Raw genomic sequence first — 15,735 nt, 5'->3', positions numbered from 1 at the left:
CTATATTGCCCAATTACTCTACAATTCCTGAGAGTGGGGGAGTGCCTGGGGGCATATTGGCAGCAGTGGAAGCCTGGCTGTAGAGGGACCAATTCCCATCTCTAGTGGAAACTTGGATGCCAGGAGCAAGTTGCAATTGCTATAATAATAGTCATAATAATAACAATAATAATTTATTTAGCATATCATTAGATGTGTATTTACTGTCTTCCCTCTGCTTTTTTACAAGTGTCTCCTAAGGAATTCTCACAACACCCAGGGGAAACAATAATAAGCTAATTACCACCCTTCAGCTCCTTCTCCTCCTCCCATCCACAAAGTCACCCTCTCTGAAATGGAGCTTTTACAGAATGCTTTCCGTGTTTTACACCTGCTTAGCATGTTCTCTCCCATTTCCGATCCTCCCCTCCCATTCCTGTTTTTCTTTTCATCTGTATTAAGGAATATTCTCCATAATTCAGAGGAGGGAAGGTTGAGAAGAGGATTGGTCAAGACCCCAAAAGATCTACTTTATTGTGATTGTTGTAGGTATTAATAATCACTCTGATACCACAGCAATTTTTAAGACAATGTGGAAGGAACCAATTCCTTACTTCTCTTGCTGCTCTTTTTAGGGCAGGCAGTGTTACAGAAAAGAGTGGAGCTGCTATGAGGCCAAAATGTCTGAGTCAGGTGTAGGAGGGTAGTCAGTCCTGCAAATTTAATATTCACTCTGGTGTCTTTCCTGCTGTTTTGGGTCAGACCTCAGAACTGCTAGGCCCTACATATCCCATTGGCCTTTAAGGAAGGAAGATAGGAAGGAAGGAAGGGGAAAGAGAGAGGCAGGGAGGAAGGGGGGAGGAAGGGGGGAGGAAGGGAGGGAGGGAGGTGGGTAGGAAGAAAAGAAGAAATATAGATGTATATGTGTGTTTTCCTGGGTAAATAGCCATGATAGTGGTTACATTTAAAAAAAAATATTCAGGGCTGGGGTTGTGGCTCAGCAGCAGAGCGCTCGCCTATCACGTGCAAAGCCCTGGGTTTGGTCCTCAGCACCACATAAAAAGAAATAAATAAAATAAAGGTATTATGTCCAACTACAACTAAAAAATAAAATATTTTTAAAATATTCAATTCTTTGCATTTTCAAATGTAAATTCTTATCTTCTCAAGATTACAATCAAGACAGACCAGACACATGCATTTGGATGATGAATTCTGGGTAGACTTTTGGACTCTCAACTAAGAAAGCCCTGGGAATCCCAGTGATATGTAAGGCATATTCTTTGCTATCTTCCCTTGACCCCAACTCAGAATGGAAGACTGTAGCTGTTGTCATGATAATCTTGGACGTAGACAGAGCTTCCTGGCCTCAGTCATTGAGACCCTGGGTGTTGCCGCTCAGGTTACCCTGACACTAGGATCAACTCCACACCTCTCTCTGCACAAGTACACAATTACTCCTGGGAGGAAGCAAGTCTGGGCTGGAAGATACAAGAGCTCCCTAAATAATAGGTGGCATAGCTGACATTCCTTGTGGGTCTATCCCTATTTGGTGTCTTTTCCTTTTTCTATAGTCCTCCTGTCTTTCTATCACCCACACATTCCACTGCATGCCTCCTGGAAAGAAAAGGCCTATCCTCTGGGCCCTTTGATAACCCAGTCCTGTAAAAATCTACTCCTCTGAATTTCAGCCCATTCTCTATTGGGTAACAGCCAGATGGCCAGATTTGGAAACTTTCACCAATGTTTACACATACATTCTCCCAGGCAACCATGTTTTTTGGTAGGGGTATTCAAAAGCCATTGCCCAGAAGGAGGGAAATACCTCTGTTGCCTTTGTGGCAGGTGGCGAGATAGAAATTTGAGTGAAGATGGTTTATGATTTTCCTTAAACCATGTCATGGGGCAGCCACCCATCTTCTCTGTGGGTAAGGCCAACGTTTCCCCATATGTGAGGCTTCTAGGCTGTTTGGAGGGGCACAGGACTCTTTATCCCTTTATTGCCAGATCTTTTTTAAAAATACATTTTTTTTAGTTGTATACGGACACAATACTTTATTTATTTATCTTTATGTGGTGCTGAGGATTGAACCCAGGGCCTCACGTAAGCTAGGTGAATGCTCTACCACTGAGCCACAACCCCATCCACTATTGCCAGATCTTGAAAAGCAAAATTAAATTTAAAAGAGACTGTCTTCATCGAGGGATGAAAGAGATTATGCATGAGTTTATTATGGTCCAACTTCTGATTTATTCTGATCATGGTGGTCATCATTTATTCTATAACTTAATTCCGACTTATAGATAGTATCCTATAGTCTTCTCTGCTCTCATAATCATAATAGCCCCTATTTATAGAAGATTATTATATACCTGATGATTTATATTGGATTTGATGAGGAAATGTAATCTCAGAAAGGTTAAATCGGTTGGGCAGGGTAGTGCATGCCTGTAATCCCAGATACTTGGGAGGCTGAGGCAGGAGTATCACAAGTTTGAGGCCAGCCTGAACAATTTAGTGAGACCCTCCCTCAAAATAAAAAATAAAAAGGGGATATAGCTCAGTGGTAAAGTGCCCCTGGGTTTAATCTCCAGAACCAGGAAAAACAAAAACAAACAAACAATGTTGAGTCACCTGCCATGGTCACATGGCTGGATGTGAATCCAGGCTATAAAACCTATCTGCTAGGCTTTAACACTTCAAATATGCTTTATGAGTTAGGTAAACTACAAAAAAAAAAAAAAAAAAAAAAAACATGGAAATGAAGAGAGTTTTTTTTTCCCCCCTCCTAAAATGGTTTTACCTCCTCAGGCATACAGAAGGGGCTCCCTAAAGCACTTCTATACTGGCTTCGATAGTGGCTGACCCAGGTACATGTGTACTGTGGGAATTTTCATTTCCCTGAATCCAATTTTACTGGAAGCCCCTGTGATTTTTCAGCATGATCACTACCTCACTGCTTAGAGTCCACCCATTTTCCCAAGATGAAGAATATACCCATAATTGCAGGCATCTGTTTCTAGGGGAGTCCCTGAATTCAAACTTCTTCAGGCAGAGTCCAGCTTTCCCACAAGGGTCAGCTTGTGAAACTGAGAAGTATCTAGAGATTGTTCTTCAGAGCCCCTCACCTCCCTAAGCATCCCCCATAAGCACTCCTTTTCTGGCTCCCTCCTTGTTTGATGAAGTATCCCAGTGGTGCCTTTGTATTTTAAAGGATGTGATCTGCAGAGGGCTGTACTTAACATCATGTGCTCTAATGGTGGAACTTCAGGCATTTCAGCGGCAGGATAATTGGGGAGGGGGAAATAGAGCCTTCCCAGGGGCTTGAAACTGCATCACTACATAAGGCTGATCCTGCATCTCATTATCTATTAACTTCAGATGAAAGCTACAAAATTGGATCCCTTTATTCTGATATTTGAAACTAAGCAGATAGTGGGATGATTTCTCTGTTTTCACCTGGCTGCTGGCATCATGCAGACCCCCCTCCCCATCTTCCTGTCCCATCTTGTTTTGCCTCTCTGGCCTCAGGGGCAGGGTCCTTAAGGGTAACAGCTCCCTATGGTGTGTCTGCAAGGGCCCCGTGGAAAAGGTTGAGTTGTCAAATGAGGAGACACCGCAGCAAACACCCCCACTCTCCCACCCCCCACCAACTCTGGAATGAAGATGGAGAGTCTTCTGTGCCTGGTTTGGTTCACGGAGACACATAGTCCATCATTTGATTTGCTACAAAGAGTATTCCTTCTCCCTGCCCCCAGCATCCACCAGTGTTTGCTTAGAGTCTCAGAGCTGGAAGGATCTTAGTGATAACCTAATCAAACCTCTTCATTGTGAGGAAAGGGAAACTGAGGCTTAGAGGGGGACCAGAATCCAAGTGTTCAGATGTCAAACTAGTATTCTCCGCAATACTACACTGAATCTGGCTCTCTTTGTGTTTCAGCTAGGTATCTTTGAAACCGCTCCCTCAAGATCCCAGAATGCAAACTTGATTTCCACAGCAGAGAACACCAACCATCATAATAATGTGGGCCCTCCTTCCTGGTTGTGACCATTTTTTGGTGAATGCCTCATCAGACACCATGCTTCATAATCCCATTGGAGCCAAGATTTATGATTTCTATGACATTAGAGGGCCTCACCATTCCCCCTATTTCTATACTACATTACACATTAACCCACCTCAATCTGTTTCCTAGCTGGTCAGGGACTGGAGAGGGGGCTGAGAGGCTAGAGAGCAAAGGGGCAAGGGCAACTCTTTTGGCTCTTATTTCCCCCACTCCCAGCTAGAGATGAGAAAAGGAGACTATTGAAACAAATATTCCCTAAGATATTGAAGACTTAAGGTTTTCTTGCTTGTAAAAAAGATGGTGGAATGAGATGGACAACATCACCCTAAGTACATGTATGAAGACACGAATGGTATGAATATACTTTGTATACAACCAGAGATATGAAAAAATGTGCTCTATGTGTAATTTGAATTGTAATGCATTCTGCTGTCATATGTAACAAATTAGGATAAAAATAAAATTAAAAAAAATATTGAAGACTTTTTCAAGCTTCAAGGAGGAAAAATCTCTTATTAAGTGGACTTTTCTTCCTGTACAACTCTGAGGACCAGAAGCAAGGGTAGGGTTGAGCTTAGCATTAGTAATGCTTGTTATACTTAAGAACGAGTGCCAGGGAGGTGGCTGGCACTTACCCATCCCTAAGTAAAATGTACACCTCACATAAACAACAACTTACCCATCCCTAAGGAAAAAAGAACCAACAAACCTGGACTGTTCCAAGTATAAAATCCACCTGATCACTTGGTCTGATATGGACACAGTGGCACTGGACTGGGGGTCCAAAGTCTGTTATTAGCTGAATTGTGTCCCCTGAAGATTCATATGTGAAGTCCTAACTCACAGTGTCTTAGAATGTGACTCTGGAGATTGGGCCTTTAAAGAGTCAATTAACAAAATGAGATCATATAGGTGGAACCTAATCCAATATGCCCCATGTCTTTATAAGAAGAGATTAGGGGCTGGGGATATAGCTCAGTTGGTAAAGTGTTTGCCTCCCGTGCACAAGACCCTGGGTTCGATCCCCAGCACCACTGAAAAAACAAAAGAGATTAGTTCACAGACAGACACCTAGGGAGATGACAGCTACCTACAAATCAAGGAGAGGGGCCTCAGGAAGAACCAACCTGCTGATTCCTTGATCCTGGACTTCAAGCCTCTAGAACTGTTAGAGTCTGTAAACAAGTCAAAAATAACACCTGGCATTTTGCCAGGGGAATGTTAGAGTTCGTAAACAAGTCTGAATGGTGCCTGGCAAAATGCCAGAGGGAGTGGTTTGAGAAGTAACAAAAGCGAGCTATTAAGTGTGGAGATTCCTTATTGGTTGACTGATGTATCTAGTTTATGCTAATAAGATAAGCTGTGTGGAATGTATAAATACTGCTCCTGTCCTGCAATAAACGGCTCCCACTCCTGCTGTATCAATCTACACAAGTTGTTCGTCACCCCCCGGTTATTTTGCTGCAGCCGGACTGCGGCAGATGGTGGCCCGTTACGGGGAGCCCCGGGACACTCGGGGGTAAGTGACGGAAAAAAAAAGCTGCCCGTCCATAGATAGGACGGGAGCAAATCTGCTCGTCCCTAGGCAGATAGGGCGAGAGGAAAAATGGCCATTTCAAGAAAATGGAGAAGATTGATGCAGTATGTTTGTGTCTTGTTTTGTCTCAGTGTATTGTATTGTCTTTATGATGAAAATATGGAAGGGGTGAGAAGTAAATTACTAAGGGAAGAAGGCACCCCAGTGGAACCAAGAATAGTTAGGGCATGTGTTGATGGAAGCCCAGGAACTCTAGTCAGAAAGAAAAAGAAAGTTCAGAAGAAGAAGGATTATCAGAAAAAAAGTTGCAGCAAAAGGCTATTACTAAATACTTTTCGTTACCTGAGGGTGCGTGAAGCAGAGAGGCGGCTGCCGAGTGTGCAAGCCGGTCACAGCGCAACAAGGATTTTCCAAGAGGCGGCGGCGACTGGCCCTTCCCTGCCTCCTGGCCGGGGAGCTGGCTCTTCCACTGCTGCGAGCCCAAATCTAGACCTGACTTGGAGGCACAATCTCGCAGGCTCTTGCTCCCTGTGCCCAGTAGCAGTTTGAGTCCGGGACACTCCCCAGGGCCATCTGGGGCTGCCCAGGCACTACAGCCAGCAGAAGACGCTACTGGTGTCCCTGATGTTTGGTCATTTTCAATGCCAATAACTAAGCTACAATGGTTCTCCCACACCTGGAGGCTGATAAATAATGAGCACTATTAATGCTTATTTCAAATGCAAAATAACCTTGAGATAATGTACTAAATTGTTCAGAAGGTTGTTTTCTTAGTAGAATGCTACAGGATTTTCTTTAGCCATCCGGAGTTCCTGCCTTCGTCCCAGTGCCGGTAAAGACCAAGGTGGAAGAATTTCCAGTGTTGCTGAAAACCGGACAAGACTTCGGCTGAGAACCAGAGGAAACTTCGGATTAAGCTAGCTGCCTGCAGAACTTACCTGGACTGTGATTTAAGCTAGCTGCCTGCAGAACTTACCTGGACTGTGATTTACCTGGACTGTGAGTTAATCTATTGAGACACTGCTTTACCTGGACTGAGACAACAAACTGTAATCTATAACAAATTGTAACTCGGTATCTTTGCTAACAGTGTCATTGCTGGTATAATTTTTCCAAGGGCTTCTTGCATGGAGCCATCAATTGGCTTGGTATTGTGGCATTTTGTATCCTCCCTTTCTGTTTGTGGCAGGTTATTTATGGTGTTTCTGTAAAAACCACTATGGTCCTTATTTAAATTAAACAAAAGGGGGAAATGTTAGAGTCTGTAAACAAGTCAAAAATAACACCTGGCATTTTGCCAGGGGAATGTTAGAGTTCGTAAACAAGTCTGAATGGTGCCTGGCAAAATGCCAGAGGGAGTGGTTTGAGAAGTAACAAAAGCGAGCTATTAAGTGTGGAGATTCCTTATTGGTTGACTGATGTATCTAGTTTATGCTAATAAGATAAGCTGTGTGGAATGTATAAATACTGCTCCTGTCCTGCAATAAACGGCTCCCACTCCTGCTGTATCAATCTACACAAGTTGTTCGTCACCCCCCGGTTATTTTGCTGCAGCCGGACTGCGGCATAGAACTATGAGAAAATTAATTTATGTATTCAAGTCACCCAATCTGTGGTACTATGTTATGGTAGCCCTAGCAAACTATTATAACATGTAAATGTGTTTCAGCCATTTATTTGCTGTGTGACCTTGCAAGCCTTTACACATGGAAGCCAAGGTCACTTCAATACCTAACATTCTGTGATCCCATATAAAGAGAAAACCCAAATTACACATGAATTTTCTTGCTTGCAATGGTGTATTAAATTGTAGCTACTCATATTCATGCAATCATGTATACAGCCTATGCCCCTCCTTTACTCTTCCAAAGGCATTGTCACTTACTGGATCCAGTAATGCCAGGAGAGATACAGGGTTGAACGCAAACACATTTGAGTCCCCCAACTCTCAGAAGCCATTGCTGCTGCTGCAATGGTTGAGATGAGAACATTTGGTCAGTTGACTCTTTTGCTGAACATAGTACCATGTAGCCCTGCTGGTTAATCTCTATTTAATGGATTTTTTTTTCTTTTCCTTTTCCTTTTCCTCCCTCTCTCATTCTTCCTCCCTCCCTCCCTTCCTTCCTTTTCTTTTTTTGCTACTAGGGATTAAACTCAGGGGTTTTTCCACAACTGAGCTGCATCCCCAGTATTTTTATTTTGAGACAGAGTCTTACTAAGTTGCTGCGAGTCTCACCAAGTTGCTGAGGCCTTGAACTTGTGATCCTCCTGCCTTAGCCCAGTTGCTAGGGTTACAGGCCTGCCCTACCATGCCTAGTTGAATCTTGTTTTTAAACCATCAGATCTGGGGCTGGGGATATAGCTCAGTTGGTAGAGTGCTTGCCTTACATGCACAAGGCCCTGGGTTCAATCCCCAGTACCAGTATCACACACACACACACACACACACACACACACACACACAAAAAAAAAAAAAAAACCTTGTCAGATCTGTCCTTCCTTTTTGACTCAGAATTACTTCAGGGCCATGCAAGACCTAGTCAACAGTCTGATCCAGCCATTATTCTTTTATTGGTAAGTTCATTCAGAAGAATCAGCTTCAGACAATTGATACAGCCTCATTCAGATCCAAGAGAAAGCACCCTTAGGTCATGTCTATAAGAGCCAAAACACCCACTTAGGTCAATCAGTTCGGTGAAAAAGCAGTCCAACCTACAACAGTAGCACAGTACATGACTTGTGCCCTTTCCCCTTCTCACCAGGCTGACTCCTCAGTATGAAGAAATGTGTGTCATATAAACACATGCACCAATACATACTATACCATGTCACACCACTCTATTCTTACCTTTTGGGGTGAGAAAAGACTGAGAGAGAAAAGTTGTGCTGGCAGGGGCAGTGGAAAGCCTTTGGCATGACTTACGTGAGGTGTACCTTTTCATGACTGTGACTCAGATTATAGCTTTGGTCAATATTTGGTCCATCTGATGGTTCAAGAGGGAAGAAGCCATCTAGATTTTGAGCTTATTAATTGGTAATAAGTTAAAAAAAAGGTGGGGGGTGTCCCAAGGGTACTTCCATGTGTCTGGGCTTTTGTATTTGGTTTCAGAATTTCTGTGTTTGTATCCCTGCGTATTCACATAACCCAGGTGTTTGGGTTTGTATGCCTGTGTTGTCCCACACACCTGAGTTTGATGATAGATATTTGTACATTTGCATCTATCTCTGAGTGTTTGCATGTGTTTATACATGGTTCATGTCTGAGCAGGTGGATTTACTGGAAGCTTTTGGGTTTCTGTATGAGGATGCCATTCCATGTATCTACACATCTCTGGAGATCAGGAACTCCCACTTGACCTAAGACATCTCTCAAACGCTTGGCAAACCAAGAAAGTAACCTGATGCTGGAGAATGATTGGGTAGGCCCTTGATTCAGATTCTTTCTGGCTCAAGTCCTATTTTGTTCCAAGATGAGGTTTGAAGTATTTTCTAGGAGGCCCCTCTGGCTGCCTCTACCACATCTAGACCTCTAGGGCTCCCTCTCAGCCCTATTTGTTTCTTATCGGGGACTGAACCCCGGGGTGCTTCCCCACTGGGCTATATCTCCAGTCATTTTATTTTATTTCATTTTAGACAGAGTTTCACTAAGTTGCTGAGGTTGGCCTCAAACTTTGATCCTCCTGCCTCAGCTTCTCAAGCCAATGGGATTACAGGCATGTGCCAGCATACCTGACTCTGAGTCCCATTTTTAATGGACCTAACGAGTAAAGGAGGGGAGTTGGAGGTCTGGGATTTAAAGAAGGAAATAAAAAAAGAGCTCCATCTTTTCTATCCATTGTCATTTTCTCTTATTGACATTAATTAACCCTGAGCAAGAGACACAGGGAAGTCAGATTATTAGGCCTTTTTTACTCTTTAAAAACTAAAGTAAAATTGCTAAAAAACTTAGGTGGCTATTATAATCATATTGTTGTTATGCTATTAAAAAGTCTATCTTTTAGTGATATTCAATGAATTGCTTACAGAAGAAATGTTATGAAGAAATGTTATGATGTCTAGAATTTGCTTCCAAATATGTGAGATAGTTTTGAGTAGGGGAATAGAGGAAACTAGATTGGCTATACATTTGTCATTGTTTAAATAAGGTGAAGAACACATGAGTATTTGATTATATTATGCTCTCTCATATTTTGTTTTGGTTTTTCCATAAAAGAAAAACATTGCATACACTTAAATAGCCTACTATTTCTCCCCCATACTCCTATTCTGAGATGTAGCTGAGATTACAATTATTTCCCCCCATTATGTGGATGAAGAAATGGAGGCCCTCACTGGGTAAGTGATTTTCTCAAAGCAATTGGGAGCAGAGAGCTTGGCTAGAATTCAGACAGACTAACTCCCCACTGAGAGCTCTTCTCATTGGATCCTGCATAAATATGAGTCTCATACTGTCATAAAACATAGAATTTGTGAATAAATACCATCAGATTAATAAAAGAACCGAGACTCCAGTTGTTCATACATTTGCATAGGGCTTGCACTAGGACACCTGAGGGTTCTACATTTGTATCAGCAGAGACACACATCCACCTCAGCTCTCATAGCTATACTTTCCTTGTTTGTATACTTGTAGGCCACTTATTCTGAAAAGGTATGGTAGACATGATGTACAGGAAAAAGAAAAAGATAAGGATCAGACTGCTACTTCCAGGTGTGCCTGCTCTGTGTGATTATACGGAAAGCTGTGTTTTATACATATTCTTGGTAAGACTGTATCTATAGGGGATCTGGAAGGAAGAGGTATTCCTAACATTGGACTTATTGAGCCCAGGACTATAGACATATGAGAATTTGGTGAGGAAGGAAAGACATTGGTAAGTTGGTGCCTTGGACCTCTCAGCATACCTATAACTTTGCATGCAGAGGTACAAGATATTTCTCTCCCTGACAAATAGATATATTCAGACAACCACAAACATGATATGCTTCCATAAATGGTTTGCATATGGCCCACATCTACCTTCCTCATGCATGTTATATAACCAGGCCTCTATGGAGACAGCGGCTAAGAAGGCAGGCACAGGACCAGAGTAAGAGGACAGGGGTTCCAATCTACTGCCCACACTCGCTGAGTGCATCGTCTTTACAAGTAACATCCCCCCTATTTGGCTTTGGTTTTCCCTTCCTCAAACAATGCCAAACATGTGAAAGGTACTTTATCCATTGATTTATATTTTACTGTATATGCTTATATTTAAAAATGAAGAATAATATACCTATGGCATAAATATATCTGTCTATATAATCTGTCTATACAGGAGAAAAAAGTTAACTTGCTTAGGATAACTCAATTTGAAGACATCATGGAATAGTGAAAGGATTATGGGTTTTTAGAGTCAAAAGCACTATGAAAGAAATAAAAAAGCATCCAACAAAATTATTAGTGTGGCTTCTGCTGGGTATCTCAGCTGGTTAGTCCAGTGGACTTTAAAGTGTGGCCCAAGGATCTCTGGGGATGCTGCATACCATTTTAGGGGCTCTGCAGGCTCTTCCACTCCAAGTTACATGTCTGTGTAAGGCGACGGACTTCAGATATTTCAACCAAAGCATCATACCAAAAAAAAATTGAAGGCAGAAACAGGCAGGATAATCCACCTGCCTTCTATGAAGCTAGACATTAAGGAGATTTGCAAAAGTATAAAATAATAACATTCTTTGCCTTAAATATTTTTTTATTTTGGAGAATATATTTTCATTAAAATGTAATTGTATTATCATTTAATCATCAATATTTTAAAGATTGTTTTAAAGTTTTAGTTTTAATTTCTCATAATATAAATATCGATGGATATAATCCATATAAATAAAACTCCTTAAAATTTTAATAATTTTTAAGAGTGTAAAAGGTTCCCTCCAGGCACAGTGGTGCATGCCTGTAATCCCAATGACTTGGGAGGCTGAGGTAGGAGGATCAAAAGTTCAAAGCCAGTCTCAGCAATCTAATGAGGTCCTAAGCAACTTAGTGAGACCCTGTTTCAAAATTTAAAAAAAAAAGTGTGGGGGGATGGGACTTAGTGGTTAAGTGCCCCTGGATTAATTTTCCAGTACCAAATAAATAAATAAATAAATAAAGTGTGTAAAGGGTTTCTGGGACCAGAAGTTCTGAGAACCTCTGGTTTAGAGCCAGGTGTTAATGAGGACAAGAACTTGCCAAGGTGAAACTAGGTAGCAAAACCCAGGTTATTCTCCAGGTCCCACTTGCCTCAAGCTGGGACTACCCCACCTCCTCACCATGATCCCTGCTGAACTGCTTATCCTAACAGCCAGTGACCATGTTCATTATGAGCAAAGAATTGGAGTGGTTCAGAAGCAGCCACTCTGGAGTCAGGTAAATCTGACTAGAGTCCAGGCTCTACTTTTGCATTCTTGGCTTCCTGAGCCTCACTCAGTTTCCCCTAGTGTCAGATGGGAATATAACTTTTTTACAGTGTTACTGTAAGGCTTGAATGAGATAATGAATCTAGTCCAGTGTCTGGTACATAGCAAGTGTTTAAGTAAATGTCTGTCACTGTTAATGATAATAGTAGACGGCACTCACTGACAACTTATTCTCTGCCAAGCCTTAGTCTAAGTGCTTTTTATGCACTAATCCACTGAGCCTTCCAGTGTCACTCTAAGGCAGTTCGTGGCTCTAGGAGATAGTTATCTGCCTGTTGCTGCTTTATTGTTGTGGCAGTGGTTGTTGCCTAGATCCTACTCATGAGTAGAATGGTATAGGCTGAGGGTTAAATAAAGGTTCATGATTGTGATTTCTCTTTGACACAAAAATAAGTATAGTAAGTGAGGAATCTGCTCTCCTAGACAGTCCTCTGAGTCCTGACTCCTTCCTCTTTAGCCACCACCAACCTAACAAACCAAATCAAGAGACAAGAATGAATCTTCAGGCCATGCGGTCCTCAGCAAAGGACCATTCCTTTCATAGCAGTTTATAGGGAAGAGGGAACAGCAAAACGCTTTGTCACCAGTGACATAGTGATAAGTCAAAGAAGTCACTTCTTAGGTGCCTGTTGGGATGTTATTCTCTGTCACTCATTGCCCCTACACACATAAAGACCCACATTGCCTTCAGCAAGGCCACCTACCCATGCATATATATGAACAAAAGACATGAGTTTTAGATATTTGCAAGTGTCATGTATATTTGAGGGCATGCCTCTAGGTAAACATGTTCAGAGAGAAAAGACTGTGAAATTGTTGACTGAAGAGAGACTCTCTCTAACTGTCTTTCCTCTTCCTTCCTAATTGACAAGAGGTTATCATAAAACACAGGTTACCACCTCTTGTATCTTTTTTGAGAACATCCTGGCTGGTCCAGGTCTATCTAATCAGTGTGTGTGTGTATGTGTGTGGGTGGGTGTGTAAGGAGTGGTAGGTAGTTCAATTGCCTTTCATCACCATGGAAACTGAATGGCAAAACTATTGGGAACATGAATCTGGGGCTCTTGACCAACAGCTGCTCTTCTAGGACAGAGAAGGAGACAGGCAGGGGCTGCATCTCAGGAGGAGCTGAAGAAAGGGAAGTAAGAAATGGTTACTCTTTTCCACCAGTGTTCAACTATGGGTACTAGGACAGGACTTTAGAATTATTTCAGTCTGGTACCCTGGGGATGTAAAATGAGTTTTTGTTAGAGACAAATCCACTCAGTAAAGTTCAAGAACTTTGCACCTAAATTATCTGGACTCAACCCCAAGTGGATTGACTAAAAAAGGAAAGACAGGTTATTGTCTTCATTGAATTGATTTACCATGTTCTCCTTCAAACTCTGGAGATCATATATTCTCTGGGAATGAGAGGAAGGAAGAAGAATGTAAGGGAGTAATTTTTTGTTTCTTTTTTTTTTTTAGGAAACAAAGAGGATTCCCAATGTGCAGAGTGTGGATACTGCCTCAGTCTCCTTAATTAGATTATTAAATTAGATAATGGATTCTAGTAGGGACTGGGGACCTTTTTAATTGCTCAAAAAATGGCTTGGCAACCAAGGGAAGGGACAAAAGGGAATGATAAAAGACACGGCCAGGCAAAGAGGTCAGAAAAGTCCATCTCCTCTCTATGGTTAGAATTTGAAAGTACATCCCAAATTTAGAGCCCCAAAAGTCCCAACAGAGAACTGAAGTAGTTATCTAAATAATTCAGCACAGAGCCCTCCAACATGGAATCCTTGTTTTTACCTGAATTTAATGGATTATTGTTCCAGTGAGAGGAGACTAAACCCTGGTGGCAAAGACCCAAATTGTGCCATTCCAGGAACATTTCCAGCAGGGAGATAAAAGTGATGGGAGTTAGGAAGGGGTCCCAAGTTTTGGTCCAAAAGGAATCTTGACCATGTTGTATCAGACCAGAGGCCAGAGGCCTTTCATTTGGGTTTTTTAAATTTGACTGCGTGAGGTTGGGAGAGGAAGAAAACAGAAGGAATAATGGTATGGGGGAGGGGCAGACAGGAACAGATGCTTCCAGATCTAAAGAAACAATTTGGGGTGGGGGCAGGATCAAACAGAGGAAGAGGAGGAGGAGGTGGGACCAGAAAGAGAACAAAGGTAGAGAGGAGATTGGAGTCTGTGCAGTGGAGGAAAGATGAAGGGGAATCTGGTGAGATGGCTGAGCCAACATCTGCCCCTGCTATAAAACCTTGTTCTTTGCTGCCAGCCTGGGGCCACTCTGGAATGGTCAGATCAGGCTTGAGGTGACCAAGCCTCAGGGCCCAGCCAGGAACCTTTGAACCTCAGCAGTCCCTCTGAGATTGCCACCCCTCCCCCACCTTTTGGTTTTTCTTCCTCTTTTTTACAGTGGGAAAAGACTCCTGGGGAGGGGGGGGGTTAGGGCAGGGGATTGTCCCAAAGGATGAGTGAGGATGGAGAAGAAAGAGGAGCAAGGACATGGGGAAACGTGGAGCACAGAAGGGAGTAGAAATGCTAAGCAGAGACCCTGAAACACCCAAGAAGACAGACAGGACTGGAGGCAGTCATATTTCAAATGGTTTGAAATCCTGGGAGAAACTGAATCCATGAGGGGAGTTTCCAGCTGGGAAGCCCACACCCCCCATAATACCTGAGCCAGGTCAGATGGGATAGGGGTGAGGTGGGAAGTGGGGGAAATTCAGGTCAGTGCAAAACAAGGCTACACTGGGAATATTCCATACTTCCCCATTTTTTTTTTAACTTTTCCTAACTAGCTGCCTTTTTGTACCTTCCGTTAGAACTCAAGTTCCTTTCTGTGACCTTCTTTTCCAAAATCTGTTCCAGCTGAGTGGAAAGACTCCGCACATACAAAGGTACAGACAGAATGCCGCCCAAAGGAGGAGAGTCACAAGTGAGAGACAGGCTGTCATCAGGGTGTGAGGCATCACCCCCACAAGAACAGAAAGGCTTAGAGGACATCTTCCAAGTGGCTTACAAACGCCGGGACCCCAACCCCTACCCATGGATAGCTCAGTCCTATTCCTGCCCATCTGATTTAAGAACATATTTCCTTTTTATAAAGTTCCAATCCTAGTCTGGGATTGGACAAAGGCCAGGGGACAGAAGAAGGCAATTCTTTCTATGGTTGGGGCAGGAAGTGGACATTGGCCCGGAATTCCTCTGATGAAGGGGATTGTTGATTTGATGGACTGAGATTTTTTTCTAGCCGGTCCTGAGAGCTGGCTCGAAGCATTCCTACTGATAGCTAGATCTCCCTTCACCAACCTCACAAAAGTCTTGAGAAGGAACGTTCCATTTCCTGCTCATGTAACTGGGAGAAAAGTATCCTTTCATTTCTGAGGAAAATTAAATTTCATTTGGTGGTGGTAGTGGTAGGGTGAAGCAGCCATTGAAAGTCCACTCGAGATTCCAGAAAAAAACTGTAAAGTGAAATAGGGGAAAGAAAGGGTATGTTGGGTTCTAAAGGGTAGGACACTCCAGGCCGAGCAGAGTTCACCGTTCACCAAACCCACCCAGCCGGCCACGCAGCCCGCGTCCCCCTCCTCGCGCCCTATTGTCTGCAGCCTGAGCCCTGGGTCGTGACCTGGCCGAAGGCGGCACCGCGACCTGGGCAAACGCGCGCGACGTGGAACCCGGAGGAGGAGCTGGGCCGCCGCCTCTGGAAGCTCGCCTTT

At 43.0% G+C, this 15,735-nt stretch overlaps 1 non-coding gene across 1 annotated transcript; it reads left to right on the top strand.

Moving 5' to 3' along the window:
* Positions 1–7,933: 7,933 nt before the first annotated feature.
* On the top strand, positions 7,934–8,009 carry Trnav-uac (transfer RNA valine (anticodon UAC)). Its single transcript has one exon. It is a non-coding gene; the product is annotated as a tRNA-Val (tRNA).
* Positions 8,010–15,735: the final 7,726 nt, after the last annotated feature.

The sequence above is a fragment of the Marmota monax genome, unplaced genomic scaffold (genome assembly GCF_021218885.2).
Source record: "Marmota monax isolate L192 unplaced genomic scaffold, Marmota_monax_Labrador192_F-V1.1 WCK01_AAM20220418_F8-fsc00012, whole genome shotgun sequence".
Classification (NCBI taxonomy): domain Eukaryota; kingdom Metazoa; phylum Chordata; class Mammalia; order Rodentia; family Sciuridae; genus Marmota; species Marmota monax.
The sequence above is the reverse complement of the archived record's forward strand: the minus strand, read 5'-3'. Positions and strand labels throughout refer to the sequence as shown.